This window comes from Canis lupus, chromosome 2 (genome assembly GCF_048164855.1).
Source record: "Canis lupus baileyi chromosome 2, mCanLup2.hap1, whole genome shotgun sequence".
In the NCBI taxonomy this organism is placed as follows: Eukaryota; Metazoa; Chordata; class Mammalia; order Carnivora; family Canidae; genus Canis; species Canis lupus.
Window position 1 is genome coordinate 7,261,972 of NC_132839.1, and position 24,240 is coordinate 7,286,211.

At 33.9% G+C, this 24,240-nt stretch overlaps 1 long non-coding RNA gene and 1 pseudogene across 1 annotated transcript in view; both read left to right on the forward strand.

The window, feature by feature from the left end:
- Positions 1-24,240, forward strand: part of LOC140611814 (uncharacterized) — a 52,781-nt gene that overhangs the window by 10,441 nt on the left and 18,100 nt on the right. The gene's annotated exons all lie outside the window — the stretch shown is intronic.
- LOC140610746 (protein BTG4 pseudogene) lies at positions 18,166-20,392 on the forward strand (annotated as a pseudogene).

The following is a 24,240-nucleotide window of genomic DNA, read 5'->3' on the forward strand; positions in this document are numbered from 1 at the left end:
AGGTTAAAGGTTTCAAATTGTTATCTGTTTGACAAATGTATATCAGAGTAGGATAATGTGATTCTTTTAAAGACACACTAACTAGTATCATGGTTTTGCTTTTTTATTTCAGTGGTTGGTTGTATTTTTCAGGTTCATTCAAAGAAATTGAGTTTCTTCAACCAAGATAGACCAAACTGATCTTTTTTTTTTTTAATTTTTATTTATTTATTTTTTAATTTTTATTTATTTATGATAGGCACAGAGAGAGAGAGAGAGAGAGAGAGAGAGAGAGAGGCAGAGACACAGGCAGAGGGAGAAGCAGGCTCCATGCACCGGGAGCCCGACGTGGGATTCGATCCCGGGTCTCCAGGATCGCGCCCTGGGCCAAAGGCAGGCGCCAAACCGCTGGCCACCCAGGGATCCCGACCAAACTGATCTTTAACAAACTGTGTTTAGTTGGGTGTGACATTCTGGAAGTATTTCCATGAGTATTGTTAATAGTCACTATTCTAAATGCTCTGAGTGTCTTTCCTCAGCCCAGTTTTCCAAGACCCCTTGGGACCTCTCTATAGTCCATCAAATAGAGGGGTCTTAAGGGGCTCTGGCACTATGGACTTGTAAGTTTATGTACCGTGTCGTCTTCCTCAACCTCTGGTTATTCTCCTTGTCCTATCATTATTGATATCCCCCATGGTGAGATTTAGGATTGAATGATAACTGGTATTGTGTGTTGAAAAGGGGAAAAGTGAATCCCTGGCTGGAAAATAAAAGTTTAGCTTCTGTGAAACTAAGATGGAAAGTTTTGGGAAATTTGAGCTTTATCCTCATGGTACAACTGTGTGTTTTAAGAAGACTGTCTATATGGCAAAATACTTCCCAGTCCAAGCTCAGAATGAGGGAGTGGAACTACCCTTCTTCAAAAGGGAAGATGAAATCTTAGACAAGGAAAGTCAGTAGTTACACTTATAGCAATAGTTATAATATATAGTAGTTATAGTCTTCAGAGTCCAAATATTAGCTGATATTGAACATATTTCCACTGTGTGAATGAGAAATCAGAGTAAATTTAATTTGACTTGGAAATTTTTATCCATTTTTTTCATCAAGTGCTACCAGACATATTTATACTTATTGGATTGTTTTCATTCGTTTTTTGGTAAAAACTTGTTTTCTATTTAATTTATTCTTGTTTTCTTTTTCAACTTTTATTTAAATTCTACTTGGTTAATATATAGTGTAATATTGATTTTAGGAGTAGAATTTAGTGATTCATCACTTACATATAACATCCACTGCTTAAAACGAGTGCCTTCCTTTATACCTATCACCCCTTTCCCATCCCTAACTCACCTCCCCTCCATTAAACCTCAGTTTGTTCTCTATAGTTAGGAGTCTCTTATGGTTTGCCTCCCTCTCTCTTTTTATTTTTCCCTTCCCCTATGTTCATCTATTTTGTTTTTTAAATTTCACATATGAATGAAATCTTATGGTATTTGTCTTTCTCTGATTTACTTATTTCACTTAGCATAATCCACTCTAGCTCTATCCACATTATTGCAAATCACTAGATTTCATTCTTTTTGTTGGCTGAGTAATATTACATTGTCTATGTATAGCACTTCTTCTTTACCCATTTGTCAGTTGTTGGACATTTGGGCTTTTCCCATAATTTGGCTATTGTTGGTGATGCTGCTATAAATATCAAGGTGCATGTGCCCACTTTGAATCCGCATTTTGTATCCTTTGGGTAAATACCTAGTAGTGCAATTGCTCGGTCATAGAATACATCTATTTTTAACTTTTTGAGGAAACTCCATATTGTTTTCTACAGTGGCTGTACCAGTTTGCATTTCTACCAACAGCACAAGAGGGTTCCCCTTTCTCTGCATCCTCACCAACATTTGTTGTTTCCTCTGTTGTTAATCATTCTCACAGGTGTGAGGTGATATGTCATTGTGGTTTTGAGGGATTGTTTTGTTCTGACCTAAAAAGCAGAAAATGTTTTTTTACTAAGAATTTGGAAAACCCCACAATTAAGACCAGAATGACAACAAAAATATAGACTGATGTGTTACTTTCTTGCAAGTAGTCGATTTTTTTTTTTAAGATTTTATGTATTTATTTGAGAAAGAGACAGAGCATGAGCAGGGGAGAGGGGCAGAGAGAAACAGACTCCCCACTGAGCAGGGAGCCCAATATGGGGCTTAATTCCATGACCTTGGGATCATGATCTGAACTGAAGGCAGATGCTTACCCAACTGAGCCACCCAAGCAATCCTAGTAGTCAAGAGTTATTGACACCTAATTATAATTCCCATTTGTGTTCAAATAAGATATATGATTAGTTATTCAGCATATTCTCATGTCAGCCATTTAATTTTTCTGAGTCTTTGTTTTGATTCTTGGTATGATCTTCACATTTTTTTCTTTGATACTTCATTTATAAGTAGAACAAGGATACTGACTCATGAGTAATCAGCTGACTTTTCAATGTGAAGGCTTTTCAATATATATTTATTGTATTGGTTGATAGATACTAATTTCTGATACCTTATTTTATAATTTGTCTTCTTCATACTTCCATTTTTCTCTGTATGTGTCTCTTCCTCTCCTGTGTTTGCTTTCATCTCTTTTGAGATTTAGGAAGTAGGAATCCTGTGGATTCAGGAGGGTGGTGAAATAATGCCTTAATACGTCTTTAATTGTCAATGTTGAGAGTAAAAGTGTATCCAAACCACGTGTATGCAAAGGCACTATTATATTTTAATCCCTATCAATCGTATCTAATCAGTTTCTCAGTCTTATTTATATCATTAACCAAGATAAATAATTTATTATCATAAAATGATTTAAATGCATTCCTTTTGTAATTATATTTATAAAACACATTTTTGGACTTTATTATAATTAACAGACTTTAATATTCATGGCTATTTCACTGTTTCCATAACTGTTATATCATTAATTTCATTAACTTTTTATACTAAACCATATAAATATGTATTCTAGTAAACTTAATAAATGTAAAAAATAAAACTGCCCATAAATTAAAATACAATGTTTTCACTAGAAAAGCAATGTTATCATTTTTTTTGAGGGCTTACTAAATGTCAGGCACTGTTTTATTAACTTTTATTAGTATCTGTTACCATATATAGTCGCAAATTTCTTTTTCATGTAATAAGAACTTTCAACATCTACTCTCAACAATTTTCATATATACAATACAGTATAATACAGTGATTAACTTTAATCACTTATCTGCACATTATAGTCACATGGCTTATTTATTTTATAATGGGAAGTTTGTACCTTTTGACTCCTTTTATTCATTCCCCCCAATTCCTACTTTGCCTCTGGCAACCACCAATCCTCTGTGTGTAATCTATGAGTTTATTTGTTTTGTTTTTAAGTTTCCACTTTAAGTAAGATCATAAGGTATTTGTCTTTTTTTTTTGTCTAACTTACTCCACTTAGCATAATGTCCTCAAGGCCCATCCATGTTGTCATGGATGGCAAGATTTTATTCTGTGTGGCTTAATCATATTGTATTACACACACACACACACACACACACACACACACACACATATTCTTTTTCCATCCATCCTCACTAGATACAGGTTATTTCCATATCTTATGGAATTATAAATAATGCTACAGTGAACATGGGGGCATTATTTTCAAAATAGAATTTTTGTTAATGTCCATCACCCAGTTACCCCATCCTTCCAAACCCCTCCCTTCCAGAGACCCTCAATATCCTACAATTAAGAGTTTCTTATGGTTGGGCATTAAGGAGAGCGTGTGATGTAATGAGCACCGGGTATTACATAAGACTGATGAATCACTGACCTCTACCTCTGAAACCAGTAATACATTATATATTAATTGAATTTAAATTTAAAAGCTTAAAATAAATAACCCCCCCAAAAACAAAACCAAAATAAATGATAATGTTCAGGTTCATAAAAATTAGTATTTTTGTTTTTTGTTTTAGTTTTTAATCCTATGTTTAACTTTTGAGGAAACTTTGCTGTTTTCTGTAGTGGTTGCACCACTTTTCATTCCCATGAGCAACGCATAATGGTCCCTTTTCCACATCTCCTACACTTGTTCTTTCATGTCTTTTTAGCAATAGTCATTCTAACAGGTGTTATTATGTCATTGTGGTTTTGATTTACATTTCCTTGGTAATTAGTGATATTCAGCATCTTCTCTTGTATCTGTTGCCTATCTGTATGTCTTTGGGAAAATGTCTATTCCTATGTTTTGCCTGTTTTTAATCAGATTGTCTTGAGCTCTTTATATATTTTGTGATACATACTAACCCCTTATCAGATATTTGACTTGTAAATATTTTCCTCCATTAAGTAGATTACCTTCTCATTTTGTTTATGAGCTTAAGCATCTTCATTTGATTTTGTCCCACTTGTTTAATTTTTCTCTTGCTGCCTTTACTTCTGGTGTTAGATTTAAAAACTCATCACCAAGACCCATGTTGAGGAGACTACTACATAAGGTTTCTTTCTTGTTTTTTGCCACCACCAACCCCCCTTGGAGTTTCATGGTTTCAGGTCTTACATTCAAGTCTTTAATCCATTTTGAGTTCATTTTTTTGTGTATGGTGTAAGGTAGAGATCCAGTTTCCTTATTTTGCATGTAGCTGTCCAGTTTTCCTCACATTATTTATTGAAGAGTGTCCTTTCCCTATTCTTGGCCCCTTTGTGATAAACAATTTGACCATATTCAGGAGTTTATTTCTGCACTGTGTATTCTGGTCTGTTGATCTATGTGTCTGTTTTAATGCCAATACCATACTGTTTTTGAGCAGTATCATTCATGTGTGTAAATATTTTATTCAAAAGTTTCCATTTTAAAGAATTTAGTATCCAAACTGAAATACTGTTGTCTCTCTTCCTTCTCTTGTCCACATGGGGAGTTATTGAACAAAAAAATATATACCTCATTCAAGATTCTTTTTTTTTAAGATTTTATTTATTTATTCATGAGACACAGAGAGAGAGAGGCAAAGACTTAGACAGAGAAATAAGCTCCCTGTGGGGAGCCTGATGCGGGACTTGACCCCAGGACCCTGGGATCATGACCTAAGCCAAAGCCAAATGCTTAACCACTGAGCCACACAGGTACCCTAGTTCAAGATTCTTAATACAGTATGTCTGATTGCTTTCTGGAAAGTTATAATGTTTTAGAATCCCAGCATCTACATGTTAGAGTGTGTGTTTCATCATGCCTTCATTCATTTAATAGATATTTACTAGGTAGCTTTTATTATACATAATGCTATAGTTTTTTTAATTCTGTGAATTTAAACATTGGTGTATCTTTAGAATTCAAAAATGTCCAATTTAAAATTTTGGTGTATAAACATTTTTAATTAAAAAAAATAAAAAATAATAATTAAAAATAAAAATAAAATAAATTTATTGTCTTATTATACAATATGTATACTTAGATAATAAGTTGAGTTATGAAAATTATTTTATGGTGCTATGTTTATATTATCAGTAACTGAGATATACTAGGGCAAATGGAACAGTTACTACCTAAAACTCAGGAGACCCATCTATAGACTTCCCGCTCAGTAGCTTTGATCTTAATTTATTACTTATCATACACACACTGTAGGTGCTTAATCCTTGAGGGCTACATTTTTAGTCTCTTTTAAAATATGAAACATTTAGGACACCTGGATGGCTCAGCAGTTGAGTGTCTGCCTTTGGCTCAGGTCATGATCCCAGAGTCCTGGAATCAAGTCCTGCTTCCTCTGCCTATATCTCTCCTCTCTCTCTGCTGTCTTTCATGAATAAATAAATAAAATCTTAAAAAAAATATGAAAGATTTTAGATTCCATAATCTCCAAATTATCTGAACTTTATGATAGTTTTTTGTCTGCATGAATCATTTAGAGTCAAGGCAGCGGAACCACTGAAGGAGGAGGAAGAGGGGAGAGAACAGGAATCGCTGTGAATATCTTACTCTTTTTAGTGTATTTGATCATACAAAGGGTACATTTTCTAGTTTGAGATGGAACCAAATCAATGCCGCCTCTGCTGTTGTTTGCAGACACAGAAATCACAGAGAGTAGATAAAAAATGATTGTCCTACTGCTCTCTGAAGTAGGAAAAAAGGAAAAAGGAGAAAAACAGGGATTCTTGGAGAGGCAAAAGTAAAGGCTAGGTTACTATTTCTTCAGTGATTCAGAGAAATTGACTGGAAGTGAAAGTCTAGAAAATGAGCTTTCTGACTTTTTGTTACATGTTGGCCTACTTCTGCAGCGCACCGCATGACTCCTAACACAAAGATAATCCTACAGGCTAAATTTAAAAATGATTACTCAAGCTTTCTTCCTTTTATGTTAGGCTGAGGTCTTGAAGACTGAATTACTTGCAAATATTTGCAGCCTTGCTTTTCTCTGTGAGGCTAAGTCATCTGAGTACTTTGGCTGGGTTGATTCTTTCAAGCATTAAAAAGGTGAGGCAGAGAAAGTTGAGTGACAGTGTTGTAGAAATAATGTCAGAGCTTTATTCAAACTTTGGCCTTCCCAACTAAAGAACCTATATTCTTAACACTGTATTAAATTGGGTTTGATGATAGGTACCCATCATGAGAGCAGTTACTTTTATCATGATTTTCCTGATTTTCATGAGTATTAGCTATGCCAGAACTGCCTACCATTGCACCTGAATCTGTGCTGTAGTCACGAACTCCTAGACCCCCTTCCCTACATCTCTCTGTGCACATCTCTCTTACTTTACACTAGGGTTTTCATTGATTGAACTGCAGTAAGAGGATTCTTTTTATCCTTGGACTTACTTCCTGGAATTTCTTTCTTTTCTTTTTTCCTTTTTATTCTGAACCTGACAAATGTATTGCCTGCTCAAGTAGGGTCTTATCAAAAGCTGTACCCTTCAACACTAGTGATCCAGAGAATAAGTACTTATGTAAGAGGTAGCCATATGTTTATTTCCTTGCTTTTTATTGAGAAATGAAATTTCATGTGTTTTCAGTCTTGTTAGTTTTTCTATGTAACTGAATTCTGTAGTGCTTGTTGAGTAACAATTTGGTTTTTCTTTTAGATATATCACATTCTTCACATCATTAAGACATGATGATTTGTTAACTTCTGATACTATTTTCTGGTTCACATATATGTTATTCTTCATAATTTAATTAATTGACAGAAAAATCACTTTCACCATGGACTCAAATTGTCTAGGCTTGAGTTTTTACTCCAGCTAAATATCAGGGAACTTACATTATCTGTTAATCGTGTTTCAGGCCTAGTTATGTCACCTATAAAATGATGATAACAGGGATACCTTTCTTACCATGGCATAAAAATAAATATGATAATGTCAAAAATTGTTTCTTAACATAGAGTGCATGGTAAATATTGGCTTTTTATTAGTAATTACCAAAGTAAAGACATTCTAAAATTAATGAACTGAACATAGTTTATTTATACTATCAGATGTGAGGGCAATTTAATAAAGTATTATTTAGTCCTGGGAGCTCCTTTAGCTTGTATATATGCCATGATGGCAGTGAGATATCTTTATAAGTGACTTTTTACTAGCAGCAGTGTTGGTGAAGCTTTTCTTGACTCTAATTTGCTCTGAAAGATTCATGTGGTTTTTCTAAAGTTCCTGTGAGCAACTTTGCAACTGAAATTGAAAATTCGACTGACCATATGTCATTTCAGATTTAGTTCCAGAGGACGATAAGATAATCAGGATGAAGAGGGGGTTGGCTACCAAAATCACAATAAAGAAACATGAAAATGTAGCAAAAGTAAAGAGCTGCCTTAAAGTACACGATTAGACTTTGCAGTAGAATTTGAGTCTCTCCTGAAACAAACACTAATTCATTGGTTCATTAGTTAACTTAAAGATATTTATAGCAATAAAAATTTCAGCTTCCAAACTGTCCTAAACATTTGTTGCAAAAAAGTGAACCTGGCTCAAGGCAAGATCATACTTTTAACTTCACCAGCATTTTTTTGTGTAGGATGCCATTGGTCTCAAACTATATGTTGAAAAAACACTGATGCAATGTTTACTGCTTCTAGCACATTGTGTCTTGTATTATCGTAGTTATTTTTGTATATGCATTATTTCTCCAACTACCTAACATAGCATTTTAACTGTATTAATTTTTGTTTCTAAATATTTTATATATTCCTGATGTGCATAAAAATGTGTAAAGAGGAAGGAGTGAAATAATGAATAAGTCCTACTTTTGAAGAAAAAATAATAAGATTCAAAATAAATGTCATCATTTATTTGATAGACCACCTATAGGCTCAAATTCATATCTAAAACGTTGGACTATTTAATCTATTTACATTTGTATTTACATTGATTTTTCATTAGACATAGTGTCCCATAGTGTCCCAAGATTATTTTTTCTTCCTTTCTTTGGAATCAATTGATGGTTTTTATTTACTTCCCTTATGTGTTTCCAATTTATTTTAGTTGTTAACTTAGAGGTTATATATACATACTTGCATACTTATGACAGTAGTACAGATTTTGAGAGTAATGAATATGCCATGGAAGAATGTATTTTGCCTCTCTCCAGCAATACTAGAAATTTAAAACATTTTCCCTCTGTGGGCTCAGTTTATTCTTTTTGTTTCATTCCTATAATGCATTTTAATTTCCATATAGTTGAGACCATACAGAACATTACTATTATTTTAAACAGTATTTATTTAAATTTACCCATATATTTAAGCCTTATAATGTTCTGGCAAATCCTTCATGGACTTCCGTGTTTTTATCTTCCTTTTTTTTTTTTTTCCTGTGTTTTTATCTGATGATGAATGTGATTGATATTTTCTTTCAACACTTTGAAGATATCAATCCACCATTTGCTGGCTTTTTCCATAGTGTTTCTCCAATGAAGGTTTTTTTCTGTTTTCAAGATTTTCTGTTTGTCTTTGGTTTTTGGCAATTATTCCAAAGTGATCAATGCTTGATGTTACAAGATGAACATATGGGTATAAAATTAAATCAGAGTGAAAGTTGAAAAAAAACAAGTCCAAGCTGAGTCAATGGATTTGAATGTAACAGAATTCAAAAAGCTGGTGATAGTCTTTCATTTTCCATATTACGACTATCTTTATAAAACTTACTGCTTGTCAGTTTTTTGTGTATATATCAAAGAAAATTATCCGCAGTTATCTAAAAGTTTTATCCTTTCCATTTCTCCTCCATTTTCTTACTACATAATCTTTGGAGCCCAGATTTTCTTTATGTACTTCTAACAAAAAAACATATTATAACAGACTGACTTGGGAAGCAGATGTGATAATCCAGCTATCTTCTAGTAAAGCAGATACGAAAGGTATTTGCAAAAACGTGAGGGAGTTACTTATAGCATTAATTATATTTTGTTTTGGAAAAGATAGGTTTTGAAAATATATGTTATGTTACATTAAATGGATATAGTCAGGGTATTTTAAAAATGAATTAAGTGCCTATTTTGAATATTTGTCTTATTTTCTAAAACACTAAACATTCACAAGGAAAGCATTTTGAGGACTTCAATATTTTAAGAATGTAAAATACTCTTGTAAGAAATATTCTTTTAGACACGCCTGCATGTGGTCTTCTTTATGTCAATCTGTATTGGGATCCAGAACTTCTTGAATGTTGGGATCCACAGAGCTTCTTGCCATTGTTCATCTATTTTGGAAACACCTCAGACATGAACTATTCTGATATTATTCTTCTCAATTCCCTTTCATCTTTTCCTATGATCCCAGTGGAACATATGGTAGACCTTTAATTCTGTTCTACATGTCTCTTGTTTTCTTTTCTAGATATTCTACTCTTTTCTGCCTCTGCTTCAGCTTTTATTTTTTCTATCTACTTGCTTTCCATTTCAGTTTTCCCATTGGTGGTCTGTTCTATTTTCTTACCCATCAGTTGAGTTCTTAATCTTATGTATTACACTGTTCAATTTTAGAATTTCCATTTGAATTTCTTTATATGCAGACATTCCTCATTTTAGACAGTATTGGTAATGGAAACTCTTGCTACTGGAATTTGTCCTTCCTTTGCATAGCTCTCTAGTCAGTGGAACCATGCAGAGCAAGAACATGATCTCGACATACACATATTTCAGTTACTACCTTTGTCATCAAAAGTGAGGACTTTGAGTATTCCAGTTATATACCAACACTTCTTCACACATCTTTATTCTCTTAAACATATTATTTATATTTATTTAGAATTCCTTCTTTGTTAACTCTATTAATTACAGCAGTCATACTCAGAATGCTAGCATGTGGTTAGATATAGTTGCCCCATAATGTAAATTTCCTATATCACTGCTTAATTCAGTTGATTTCGTAAACATCAAACCTAAATTACCTGTATTTATATTATGCTAGGTGTTTAAAGAAGGATAAATGCACAATTATCAGCTATAATTTCCTCAGCAATAATTTTTTAAATAGAATAATTTTTTAAATGTTAAAAATGGAAAGGCTAAAGAGAACCTTCATGTTTAATTCAATATACTTTTTTAAAAATAATAATAGAATACAATTTGCTTCAGCATAAATTATTTACCTGCAAGAGGAAGATGTATTAAAAGATTTTAAAAACTAAGTATAATACAAAGTTTGATACATGAATAAATATGTTATGAGTAATATGAGGGTAAAGGAAAAAATATGGATTCGAACAGGTTTATTTCAAGCATCTGATGTAGTAGACATTAGAGTAGGCCTTGAAGACAATACTTTTGGATTCCATATGACTGCTCCTTTATTTTTTGTGCCCTACTTTTTCTTTTTCTATTCCCATCTCTGACTGCTTCATATGATCCCCAAAGCCTTGCTTTGTGTGAAGGTGGAAAGAAAATAGAAATACCCAGACCATGCAATGTTGGAACCACTGATGGATCATTATCGAATAAGCCAGTGTTACTTCTTCCTGTGAATTAATTCATTCTAATCTCTTAAGGAATATAGAATTCAGATAAAAATCCATCTATTTTTTCCTGAAAATAATAAAGCTTTTAATGCTTTCTTTTCTGAAAATGGTCTTTTTGGCATCCTAATCTTACCAAATTTATATCTTGAGATTGGTTTGTCAATCAGACTAGAGGCAACATGCTCAAAAGTATATAAACATAGACTGATGCTCAGGTACTTAATTCTCCAAATATTATTTTTATCATAGAAGCAAAATAAAGGGCAGCCCGGGTGGCTCAGTGGTTTAGCGCCGCCTTCAGTCCGGGGGTGATCCTGAGGATCCAGGATCGAGTCCCATGTCAGTCATGCTCCCTGCATGGAGCCTGCTTCTCCCTCTGCCTGTGTCTCTGCCTCTCTCTCTCTCCTTTCTGTGTTTCTCATGAATAAACAAAAATAAAATCTTAAAAAAAAAAAAGAAGCAAAATAGAGTAAGAGAGAATAATATACAATAAGGAGCAGGAGAACTAATTTTATATTACTTTATTCTTTTTCCTGACATTTTTAATTTGAGTCAATTATAACTTTGTAGGAAGTTTCCAGGAATTGTATTCCCCAGCTTAAAATCAGTACTCCAAAGAAACTCTTTCTTTTTAAAAAATTCTTACCATTAAAGAGCAATTTTGTATGATTGGTATCAACATGTTTTTTTCCACATCTACAAAGCAACTACTGTCAACCTTTCAACATTTACTGAAAATAACCCTTCATCAGAGCTCCTAGATTCATACACAATACTATTTCACCATTAAGTTTGAAGACTTGATTCATGTGCCCGTGCAACTCTGAAATTTCCTACTATTTTCCAACCTTTTAGTGATTTAGGAGAAAGTGAAGAAAGTAGAGTAGCAACTAAAAAGTCACACTCAAAATGAACACTTTTCTTTCTGTTTCTTTTAAGAGGTGAGCAGAATGCCACATAAAAAAAAAAAAAAAAAAAAAAAAGAAGAAGCAGTTCTCCTTTGCTTCATAAAGACAGCAGAGAACCCATAGATTCTCCAATAAAAGCATTTTACAAGATTTCCAGAAAAAAAAAGATATTGCTGGGATGATTTTAAAATGATCTTAAGAAAATGAAACTGTGCAAGTATGCATAGATTTTCCTTCCCAGTTATGTCTACAATATTGCTCTTTGGGATATATAAAAATACCTTTGAAGATGGCCTTATCTTTACTTTATGGTATATACTTTGCCATTGCCCAACAAAGCTTGAACCAAGGCTTGATGAACCCTATTAAAATATGGCAGTAGGGTTGTGAACATGTTAAATCGTGTAGAAAATAATTGAGAAAATCACATTTAAAAAATAATATTGGAAATAGGAGAGAAAAGTGTATATGTAACACACGTCTCAAAATTTAACTGTTTAAAATTAGAAGGTCTTTAAATATAAAAGGTCTACACAAGAAAAAGAAAAGGTGTTGTTCCAAGTCTTTCATCATGATTCACTAGACTCTCTTAATAAAGTACACTAAGATACTCCAAACTTATTTTCTAGAAATGGGAATTAAATTAGTACATTTATTCTAGGGATTTTTTAATAAGATCTACTTAGTGATAAGATCATATGAAAAATCACAGATTTATATCTGAACTTGGCAAAGTCAGATCATATACTTCTTTGTTTCTTAGATATTAATTTCTTAAGTTGCAGAGATAAGAGTATAGAATTATCAAGGTGTACCCTTGATATATTATCTGCTTTATGAGGTAAAATACACATGATAACTTCTAGGAGGCCCAAGTTTTGCCCCAATCCCTCTACTGCCTCTATTCTAAATCTAAAGAGAATGATTTCTTCTTTGTGATCTAATGAGATCTTTATTTTATTCTATTTCATTAGAAAAGTTAGAACACAAGGGATATTATGCAAACATTAGTAAGTTAAATGTTAAGTCCTTCCTTAAGTCAAACCTGCCTCTTTCCTGAGAAGTGAGATTTCTTTACCAAGGCCTATTTTTTATTGGTTTCTCTTGTTCTAAATGATGAACAACAGCATTTATTTGATTCCCTTGGAAGAATCCATGTTTGCAATTAAGCACAACATCAAAAAAACTTTTACCATGCCAAGTATCTGACTTTCTCTACATCTTATGTGATTTTCTCATAAAAAAAAAAATTTGTAAAATCTCCTCAGGACACCCCATTCATTTTCTCCTGTCATTACTCAACTTAATTTTTAGTTTAAATTAGTCTGAATATCTTATCCCTCCCAAAGTGTCAGAGACAAAGGCTTCCATTTATGCAATAGGTATCTCACAGTATTTCTTAGCTCCATCACATGTGATTCTGTACAAGATCTCTAGAAACATAAAGAAAAAATTTTTGCAAGACAGAACATGGAAAATATAATTTCCATTTTGTTGCAAGATGTGATTTCTTCACATGCTGTAACATTAAAAATATACAATATAATCATTTAATTCTTAAAATGTATTTCAGATTAGTAAACTAGTTTAGACCATTTTTCAAATTAAAAAACGGTTAACAGGAAAGACACTTATTTTGTGAATGCTGTATATTTCATGACCAAAACACATATATTTAAGACACACACCCAGAGCTTTATACTCCAACAAATTTACGAGAAAACAGAATCACTCGCTGCTAATTAACTATGTAAAGAGGATTAAAGTGCTAAGAAATAACCTTTGCCTTAATCAGTGGTAAATTTATTTAAAATGTTTAAGAAAATAGAAGCAAGATGTTAAAATCATTTTTGCTAAAAGGAGTATTAAGAAAAATGTTTCGATTCTCTAAATTCCATGGGCAATATGCTTACTGGTGGTCATTTAATTATGGGAGAGGAAGCTGTGAAAATGGCCCCCAGCAGGAGTGCAGATTTATCATTATGCATACAGAATAGAAAACTTAGCCTAGGCTTCTAGACATAGTCCTGCATGCAAAACAAAACAAACCATAAAAACAAAAAACAAAACAAAACAAAAAACCAAAAACCCGCTAAACTGTGTGAGTGTGATTTAGATTGCTCTGGTTCATGGTCAAAGCTAAGCAGAAACATTATTGGGTGTTATTCTGTATGTTGGCAAATTGAACACCAATAAAAAATAAATTTATTATTAAAAAAAAAAAGAAACATTACTTTTTCTAAGCGCTGGAAACATGTTGTCCGGGAGAGGAGGAGGCAAGCAAGCTATAGATACGGCCATGTGAAAGGAAATTTCTTGAGTATTTTTTGAGTGATAAAAATCACACTGGATAACTCCACATATTTATTTTTGAAAAGTCCAAAAGATTCATCGGTAAACACTTCATTTCCAGAGAAACCTTACATTGCCACAGGGCATGTCACACTGACATGGTGTTTCTGTGGAAGGAAGCTAGCAGCCTAGACTGAGCTAACTACAGAAACAGCAAGTATTCTAATAGAACCTTAGTCCATCTGGGCTTATGAGAGAGTTTTAAGTTTCATTCAGCTTTTATTAGTATTATGACAACCATCCCAGTCTATTTTCAGAAGCTTGTCTGTCCAGTTGCCCATGAATTTTATCAGGGGAAAAGTGCTGATAGTGTTCAAAAGTACCAAAGGATATTGTTATGGAGAAGATTGTGGATTCCAAAAGCGACAATTTTCAACATTGCCTGTTGAGCTAAACTTCATTATCTCCTTCCAATGGAATGGGGTGTGTTCACAATACATGGTAGCTCATTTATACATATTTGGGTATTTTTCAAAATTATTCTTATTGTTCTTAGGATACTCCCACCCCCTAACCTCCCTGACACAATTATTAAGTTTTCCATACTTTCCCCACAATCCATGATTTTGACCATGAGTTTGATCAACACCAAAATCCTTACACCTGATAATATCTCATAATCTAAGCATCGCAAAAATATTTCTGCACCATCAGAAAGAAATAGTTTTGTCTGAATGACTAAGCAATAGTTTAGAATTTAATCTTTACTATAGGTTCAGTAACTGAGTTTGATTTTTGAAAAATTATTGAATATTAAGGGTCCAATTTCTCCACATTTAAAATCAGAAAAATCTGTATTGTGATTAAATGACTTTAACTGGTGCTGAACTGGATGAAAAATCAATGAGAATTTACTGATAAGTGAGATGATAAATAACTTGTTTTCAAAGGGAAAATTTTCATGGCCATGGACAGTAATAGCGTCACTTTCAGACAGTATTGCTCTACCTAAGTTTTTAACAATAAAAACAAAATTGATGCTCTGGATTTTGATATATTTTGAAATTAACAAAATTTTCTAAGGTTTAATACTTAGTCCTTAGCTTGTCAAGATGTAATAAATGCAAATTTAAAACTTTTACACTTTGAAAATCATGCAGAAGTATCAAGCCATTTCTAGAATAGGAAAAAATTCATTTCAATATGATAAATGTAATACTATGATTTGGGGTTAAACTTGGATTATACGGATATGAAACATAATTACATCAGTAATATTATTGCCTAAATTGTAAAACAAAAGGAAACACTGAAATAACATTCTACTAGCATTATATAAAATTCCGGTACTCATTTGTGATGTTTTAGTAGACATTCTAATATTCTGTTATTGAATTGCTTTAATAGCATCACAGTCTGTGTCCTATTACTGACTTCCATGAACAGCATGAGACAATTGGGTTTTTGTAATGCAGTTGTAGAACAAAGTGGTTTATCATATAAATTGGTATCCATAGGAGTAAATAATTCTGATGAGATTTACCTCATTTATTTTAAGAAATAAAAAAAGTATCACTAGATTTCACAAAGCATAATTAAAATCCTAATTGAAAATGCCACGTGCTACATGTGTACTGTCTGTCATCTCACTTTAGAGTTTGCCAGTATTTTAAATACATCTTGCAAGGACACGATAATAGCAATTCAATGTCTTTGTGATCTTTGTACTTAGTGTTGCAGATCAGATGTTTGAAAGTTCACCTCTTTGTATTATAAAAATAATTAATTGTAAGTGAATATAGAATTAGTTTATTATGAAAATTGATAAAGTTAGTAGCAAAAAAGTTGACAGATATTAGAGTACATAATCAAGCTTTTTTCACATGGTTTTATAAGTAGACTTTACCTCTTAACTCTCTTTCTGGAACTATTCACCTTGTTAATCTTAAAATATACACACTAGTTTCAGATTGTCTGAATTAATGCAACTTCACATGAACCAAAGACTCAGTGAAATTATCAAGTTTATTATCATTTTTGTTTTAAAACCTTAGTTTTCTGTCAGAAAAAAAAAAGAAAATACACCTAAACTATAATGTTTTTAGTCAAAGAAACTGAAACCAGTCAAAATTGGTAAACTGAAGTGGACAAAATTACTACTACTTAATATAAAACCATAATACTGCTAGTCCCTTTTTATGACTGTATTCAATAATGTGACTTTAGATTCTACTTATTATAATACCAGAGCATTGCAATTTTTTATTAGAATTATAAATCAAAGGGAAATATTTTGCCTATAGCACAAGAAGAAAAACATTTATTTTGCCTGTAAAAGATTCTCCTCAATTTGCTATCCACTAAATATGTGACACGTTATTAGAAATCAAAGTAAAGGGAACAGAAAGTTATCAGTCCAATAACTAAGGAGATGTTTTATTCTTATTTAAAACTGTTAGATTAATCAGGACATTATACATTACAAAGTGTGTATTCATTTTTTCAGGTTTATAATAAGTTATAGAAAAAAACTACACAGAATATAAGGTACGTAAGTACTCACAAGTATCAACTGTGGCCTTATTACCACACACCATATTTTTATTTGTTTTGTTTTGTTTTCATAACAAGCTATAAAATGGTCATACATTTGTATTCTCCAAGCTGATGCTAACACATATCTTTTTCCCCCTAAAAATTCCATCACAAAAAGTAATAATGTTTTTTATTGGACCTGTTGTAGACTTGTAGTTTATAGAAAATATAGATGAATTTTAATGTCATATATATATACATATATATTAATTTATAAATGAATCTTTCATATGTATCAAGTATGAACCTAACATAAACCGTATTACCGGTTGCTAGTATATTAACATTCTGATATATTACTAAAATACAGATAATACAAATAGTCAATGTATTATCTTCAAAATGTTTCATTTTTGCATTTGAATTCACTCTCAGATGGCTTATTTGAAAGCAAATGTTAAAGCTCCCTGGAAGGATGGCTGTTATCTTCAGCTGCTCCTCATTCAAGGAATTGTACCCACTGAAAGCTGGAATGGAGGAAATGAACTGAATCTTATATAGTCCAGCTGAAGCTGAATTTTCCTTTACCAGGTCTTTGGGAGAACAACAGCAGAGAATTTTTTTCTTTAGAGACTTAAGGCAACTTTGAAAAGCTAATAAATGATTAGGTAAAATGAGTTATTTTGAATAAACATGAAAGAAAATGTACCAGAATGACTCATCACAGTTGACATTTGAATAAGTAACATATTCAAGACATTTTTATTAAAATCTTTTGTCAAGTGTCTCATTTTAAGATCAGATGAAAGATACCTCCAAGGCTCTTGAAGGATTTTTACTTTTTTAGTGAATATTATACTTCTACCTTTATGTAACATTCAGCATAAAACACAATAAATATATGGGGCATTGTTTTTTCACTATATGAGTCAAAATATTTCTTTAAAATGTGGCGATCAGTCCCATTCAAAATAAGAGAACTGGAGTTCTTTTTTGTGGTGCCTCGGAGGTGGTCAGGTGCTTCAAGGGAGAAGCTGAACAACATTTTCCCAACTACTGGCTGCTGGAAACTCACTGAAGTATGTGATGAATGCATATTCTGTACCTTTTATGAGAAGTATGGTCAAAGAAGTTGCTGCTGATATTCTAGGTGAAGAAGGGATGGGTTTTGTGGGTTGGAATTGGTGGTGAAATTACAGACAAGGCTTCCCCATGAAGTAAGGTGTCTTCATCCATGGTTGTCTGCCTTCTACTGGGCAAGGGTCATTCCTGTTATAGACTAACAACCAGAGAAGAAAACACAATTGGGTTTGGGTTTGCATTGAAGATGCTAATCTGAGTGTTCTGAACTTGGTCATTGTAAAATAAAAAAAAAGGAGAGCACGATATTCCTAGACTTATTGATACTCCCCATGATCCTCTCCTGGGGCCCAAAAGAGATAGCAGAATCCATAAGATTTTCAATCTCTCTAAAGAAGATGTCATTCACCACTATGTTTGGAAAAGCCCATAAGCAAGGGCAGGAAGCCAAGGACCAAAGTGATGAGCGCCTTGTTATTCCACCTGCCGTGCAACAAATGTGGGTGTGTTACTTTGAAGAAACAGTGTATCAAGAAAAATAAGTAAGGGGTGGCAGAAAATGCTAAACTTTTGGGGAAGAGAATGAAGGAGGCCAAAGAAAAATGCCAAGAACAGATTGCCAAGATACAGAGGTTACCCTCCTGGGAGTTTCTACCTTTCAGTAGGAATCCAGTCAAAAATGAGATTTTCTAAGAATAACAAGATAAGATATTAAAAAATAAAATAAGATAAAGCTGTTATATATGTGGTAAGCAGAATAATGTCCCCTATGACGAAGATGTCCTTAGAACCTGTTCCTATATTTAGTTTTATGACAAAGGAAAATGAGGATTAAATCAAAGTCGCTACTCAGCTGACCTTAAAGTAGGAGAAATTAAGATTGAATTGAAGCTGCTACTCAGCTGACCTTAAAATAGGCAGATTATCCAAAATAATCCAGATGAAATAATTTAATTGGAAGAGCACCTATCAGTAGGAGAGGGAGGCAAAACTATGAGTTGAAGGAAGATGTGACTAGGGAAGAGAAGCGTGGTGAGGTCTGGCGTTGCTGTTACTGAAGATGAAGAAGGCGGCTGTGAATGTGGGCATCATCTAGAAGCTGGAAAGGGCAGGGAAACAGATTACGCCCTGAAGACCTTGAAAGGAGGGCTGCGCTGCTGACACCTTGACTTTCTTGTTTGAGGCCCCAGTTGGACTTCTGAACTACAAAAGTAAGTTTAATACATTTTTGAATAAAATGAATGAATAAAACATTGTATGTCTATAGATATATTTATTACGTAATGTGAATTGACCGAAACCTTAGTTGAGTCAATGTGAAAATACTGTTGACAATTTAAAATATGCTCTTGGTCTCTCTTATTCCATTTCTGGGAGTTTATCCTAAAGTTACTTTTACACATACAGCAAATGATACAAAAATTGTGACCTGAGAAATTTTTGAAACTTGAAATAACTGAATATAAATCAGGAGATAATAGCTTTATGTGCCTTTGTGTTTGTGTGACTGTGTTGCTTTTTTTTTTTTTTTAAAGATGTTTATTTATTTATTCATGAGAGACAGAGAGAGAAGCAAAGACACAGAGGGAGAAGCAAGCTCCATGCCGGGAGCCCGATGCGGGACTCGATCTCGGGTCTCCAGGATCAGGCCCTGGGCCAAAGGCAGGCGCTAAACCGCTGAGCCTCCCAGGGATCCCCCGTGTTGCTTTTATAGACCCTACAACAGCTATAGCTTCAAAGAAAGATACATTGGCACATGGAGACAGATGAAGGTTGATTGCTTTCAAAAGTACGAATTTTTGAAAAATGATGTATTGTACCACATATATAAACAAATTATTAGAAATGGTTTTGAAATTAAGATCCTAAATTTCTGGGCCACTGGTTGGTAATTGTTTTTAAAGGATACAAAGGTGTGGGTGACAGAAACTTAGGTATGGTTGGTCTTTACACTTTTTGTTGAGGATAAAGTTAGGTTTTAATGATCTACTCTTACAATTTACTTGAATCGTGAGAGAGAGAATTGTAACAACAGTCTTCTTTGTCACAAGATTAGTGAAAAAACATGAGAAGTTGAGTCAGTAGATTTTGCAGAACAGCTGATGACTATCTTGTTTGAAACATACAGGAGTTCCTGGCACGCTGATTGCCCTTCTAATGGGCAAGTCTTCAGGTGTCTCAGCATAAACAGTAATGAAAACAAAGGCCCCATCCTAGGAAGGGCTTGTGTTGAAGGTGAATTGTAAGTTTTTCACCTGGGAATTCCAAAGGAGATGACCATCTGGGTAGATCGCTTTGAATTGTGCTGTGTGTACGGTGAGAAAAATCCTCTACTTCCAACTGTTTCTTTTTAAGGTAGTTGGGAGGAATGGAAATGGTCTCAACAAAACAGTTAATGCTGTTAACAGAGCCACATTAGACTCTGGCATTTCACCCAATGAGGAATGTCGTAATAAAGAACCTCAGATAATGCCTGAAGTGCGCAACTGGAAGAATATTTATCAGGTTGAAATTGAAACAGCCAGTTTAATTTGGTCCCAAATTCCCCAGAAACATTTTATGGTAGATTCCTGTACGAACCTCCTAGGGAAGGCTTATGTGTCACATGTTGCGGAAGAACCCTAAAGGTCCTAGATCTCAGCTATCCACAGGATAGGCAGGTACCTGTGGTCCAAACACAGTGGCTGGACACTTGGTGGGGGTAGAACCTGGAGGAACTGTTTTATTTTCTCTAAAATAAAGATGAGCTTATGTTGAGAGACCAGGAAACAGGAAAAAAAAATCATAATAGGGACCATGGTACACGATGGTGAATCATCTCATAAAGATCACAAATACATTCTTAGCTGTACTTGCAATTTTTATCTAATTTACATGAAATTTTATGAAATACTAATGGATATACTTAATGAGTTAATAGAATGATGATATTAACCTATGCTAAGATTCCATAAATTTTGGGTCTGGGTGGGTCAGTCGGTTAAGCATCTGACTTGTGAGTTTAGCTCGGGCCATGATCTCAGGGTCATGGGATTGAGTCCCACATTGGACTCTGCACTCAGCAGGGAGTCGTCTTGAGATATTCTCTCTCTCTCTAATAAATATCTTTTTAAAATTCCATGATTTGTGAAAAGTCAGCAGTTTAAATTTAGTAGTTTGTCTTAAATTTTTAACAAAGGTGCAATATAGAATGAAGTGCTTCGAAATGTTTAGAAAATGCATAAACATCTTTTTACACTCTAATTAGTAAGGATTGAGATTCATGAATATAAATCTATGGTAAGGTACTTCTAGAGCTTTTGAAATTCTTGCAGTATGATTACAAATGCCGTGATTACTGCTCTGGAAAAAAGATGACAAACAATCCATATACAATTTTACATACTATATATAAACTTATCTATAAGCCTGATTCTGGTAAAACATGACTCTTAAAAAATTAAAGGAGAAGTTTGTTAAAGCACGAAAATCTTCACATAAAGAGCTAGATTTACGAAAGCTGACCCCCTTCCTAGTCTATGCAGCCTCTGTGCTTTCAGAGAAAGCAATTTTAAGTATGTCACAAGGTCAACTGTGGACTATGAAGTAGTAAATCCACATTTTTTCCAGTTTAGTTTCACTGCAGAATTATATGCTTTCATTGGAGAAAAGGAGATGAAAAGAAGAAATAGCATCTGCTCAGCTTTAGGCCTGATTAAGGGGAAATTAGTTCCATCAACATGTGTAAATGCCCGTTTCCTAACACTAGACCTAAGAAAATCTTAGAGCCTGAAGGAGGCGTAAATGTCAACTTGTACAGGCTTGTCTTTGCATTATGGGTTCGATACTATCCTCATAGTTTTATTCAAAAACAACTAATTATAGACAAAACTGGAACTTGAATTCATGTTTATTTATTCCGTAACAGACCAAGCATCTCCTTTTTACCTCTTAGCATCAATTTGCTTGAGGGACTGTCTCCATTCTATTACACATTTCTGATTGTCTACCAATTTCAAAACCTCAGATCCAAAGAACAGGCTTTTGACCTGAATCCTCACTGGAGCAGATTTCTTTGGGGAAATTTTACCTCTGTGTCGATTTATTAGGAGAGTAGTCTATTAGAACTCAATGGTGTCAAGGCAACCTGTTGAAGGAACGTCTCATGAGTACAGCTATTGAGATTGCTATCCTTTCACACTAGTACTGAAATAACCAAGTTTTATCTTAGGTTACCCAAAAACATGAGGCCTCTGACAATTTAACTTTGGGGACCAAGAAAGAGTTGCTGGAAATCATTTTAAAGGAAAATCACAAAATCTGAAGGTGGGGTGGTTGTGTAGGATAGTACAGTGGTAGATGAGGGATGAGCAGATGAACGGATGGATAACACATGAATAAAAGGATGATTGACAGAGTTCTTGGACATATCTCAACCTTAACCTCCAATCACGGATAAAATCTTGGGAACTTCTATCACACACTCAATACTATTCTTTATGGTATTAAATGATAAAATCCAGAGATTGACTTTACAAATCACAACTGTCTAGAATCCTTAAGTAACGTTAACATTTTGATCAGGACAGAAAACAGTAATAAGGAGAATGCCTCATGGAACCTTCTGAAGCAGACCTCAGCTTACTGCTGAACAAGGTCTCTGTCTTCCCTAGACACAAGGCAAGAATCCCCTTGAAACAAAGCATGGGCGCTTTCTCTGCTGACCATAAGGGCAAAGCAAAATGCAGAATCAAGGAGACAGACGAGAATGAAAATACGAGGAAATACAGGAATTTGAGTCTATCTATTTGAATAAAAAATAATGTATGTATACCTCTAAGGGTGCTCAAAGAAAACTAACCTATCTTTGGTTCTAGCTGGTGGGGTGTGTGTGTGTGTGTGTGTGTGTGTGTGTGTGTGTGTGATCATTTTTGCAGTTCTTTTATTCTGCTTTTCAACTAGCTTTCAAACTGCTACCCTAGTAGTTTGCTGGCTGGGCAAGCACAAAGGTAATCTAGAATCAGTCCATTCAGTTAAAAAATTGATGCAAAGCATTTTGCTCGATGTGGAGTATGGAAGTCTATCAGTTGGGGGCAGAAATGCAGATTTTAGTCTATTGGGTAGTATCTGCCCATCCAAACCATTAGCAAAGCCTTTGAAATCACTCTCTTCAACTTTGCCAGAAGAAACAGACCAGTGTGATAAAGACCTAAGTGTTTCAATTTAAATACAGCAACTATGGTGTAAATATAGGGTACTCAAGTCCTTACACTACAGATGCTTGTAGAGGCTCAACTGAGAATGTTTAATATTGCCCACATCTAATATGCTGGTTATCGTGTTTACCAGTCCAACTTCTCCACTACTTTGTACTTGAAGGAAACTTCTATTACTTTATGGTAATCATTTCTATTTTTCTTTTTTAAATTTATTTATTCATTCATTCATTCATTCTGTTTATATATTCATGAGAGATACACAGAGAGAGGCAGAGGGAGAAGCCAGCTCCCGACGCGGTACTCAATCCCAGGTCTCCAGGATCAGGCCCTGGGCTGAAGGCGGTGCTAAACCACTGAGCCACTCAGGCTTTCCTATTTTTTTCTATTATTCTGACTTAAGTATACACTCCTCAGGACTACCGGGTGGTTTGTATGTTTTTAAGCTTTGGATAAATGGAATTGCACAGCATGCGTTACTTTGCCTAACTTCTTTCCCTCAAATTCACATTTTTGAAACCTGTTGTTTAACATCTAGTTTAAAGACTTCCTTTAGTGCATGGCATTCCATCACAAGAATATACACAATATTACTGTTGACCACTGGGGTCCTTTCAAAGTTTTGCTTAATACAAATGATGCTACGTGTCCCCAGTTACTATGGGGAGATAGATTTATTTGGACATTTTACTACAATCTTATCTGACTTTGTTTTTGCATCAAGGATAATGGATACCAGCATTGTGTCTTGGTTCCAAGTATCTTCTTCTACTCCAAGGGTTATGCTTTTAGTAAATTAGTCTTATTTGGTGGTGAATAGATGTTCTTAATTTGAATACTATCACACTTCTCCTCTTTTTCCTTACAGCTTGTGCTTTTGATAGTCTATTTAATAAATTCTTTCTAGTCCACGTTCATGACTATAATCTAATATATTGACCTCTAGAAGTTTGATAGGTAACTTTATATTATTCAATTAGTTCTATATTCTATTTAGGATTGAATTTTTGTTCATAGTATAGGGAGTATATGAGACTTTCCCCCACCCCGTAAATGTCTAGTTGTATTTTAGATAAATGGTAGTGAATCAATCTAGAATGCCACTTTGACCCAAATCAAGGCCAGTATATGCAGAAGTGTGCTTTTGTGATCTCTAGTCTGTTGTGTTGGTCTATTTGTCAGTGACGGTATCTGTGTCAGTATCACACCACCTTAATTACTGTAGATACAAGGCCTATACTGTTTGGTTTAAAAAAACATACACACACCCTTGTTTCT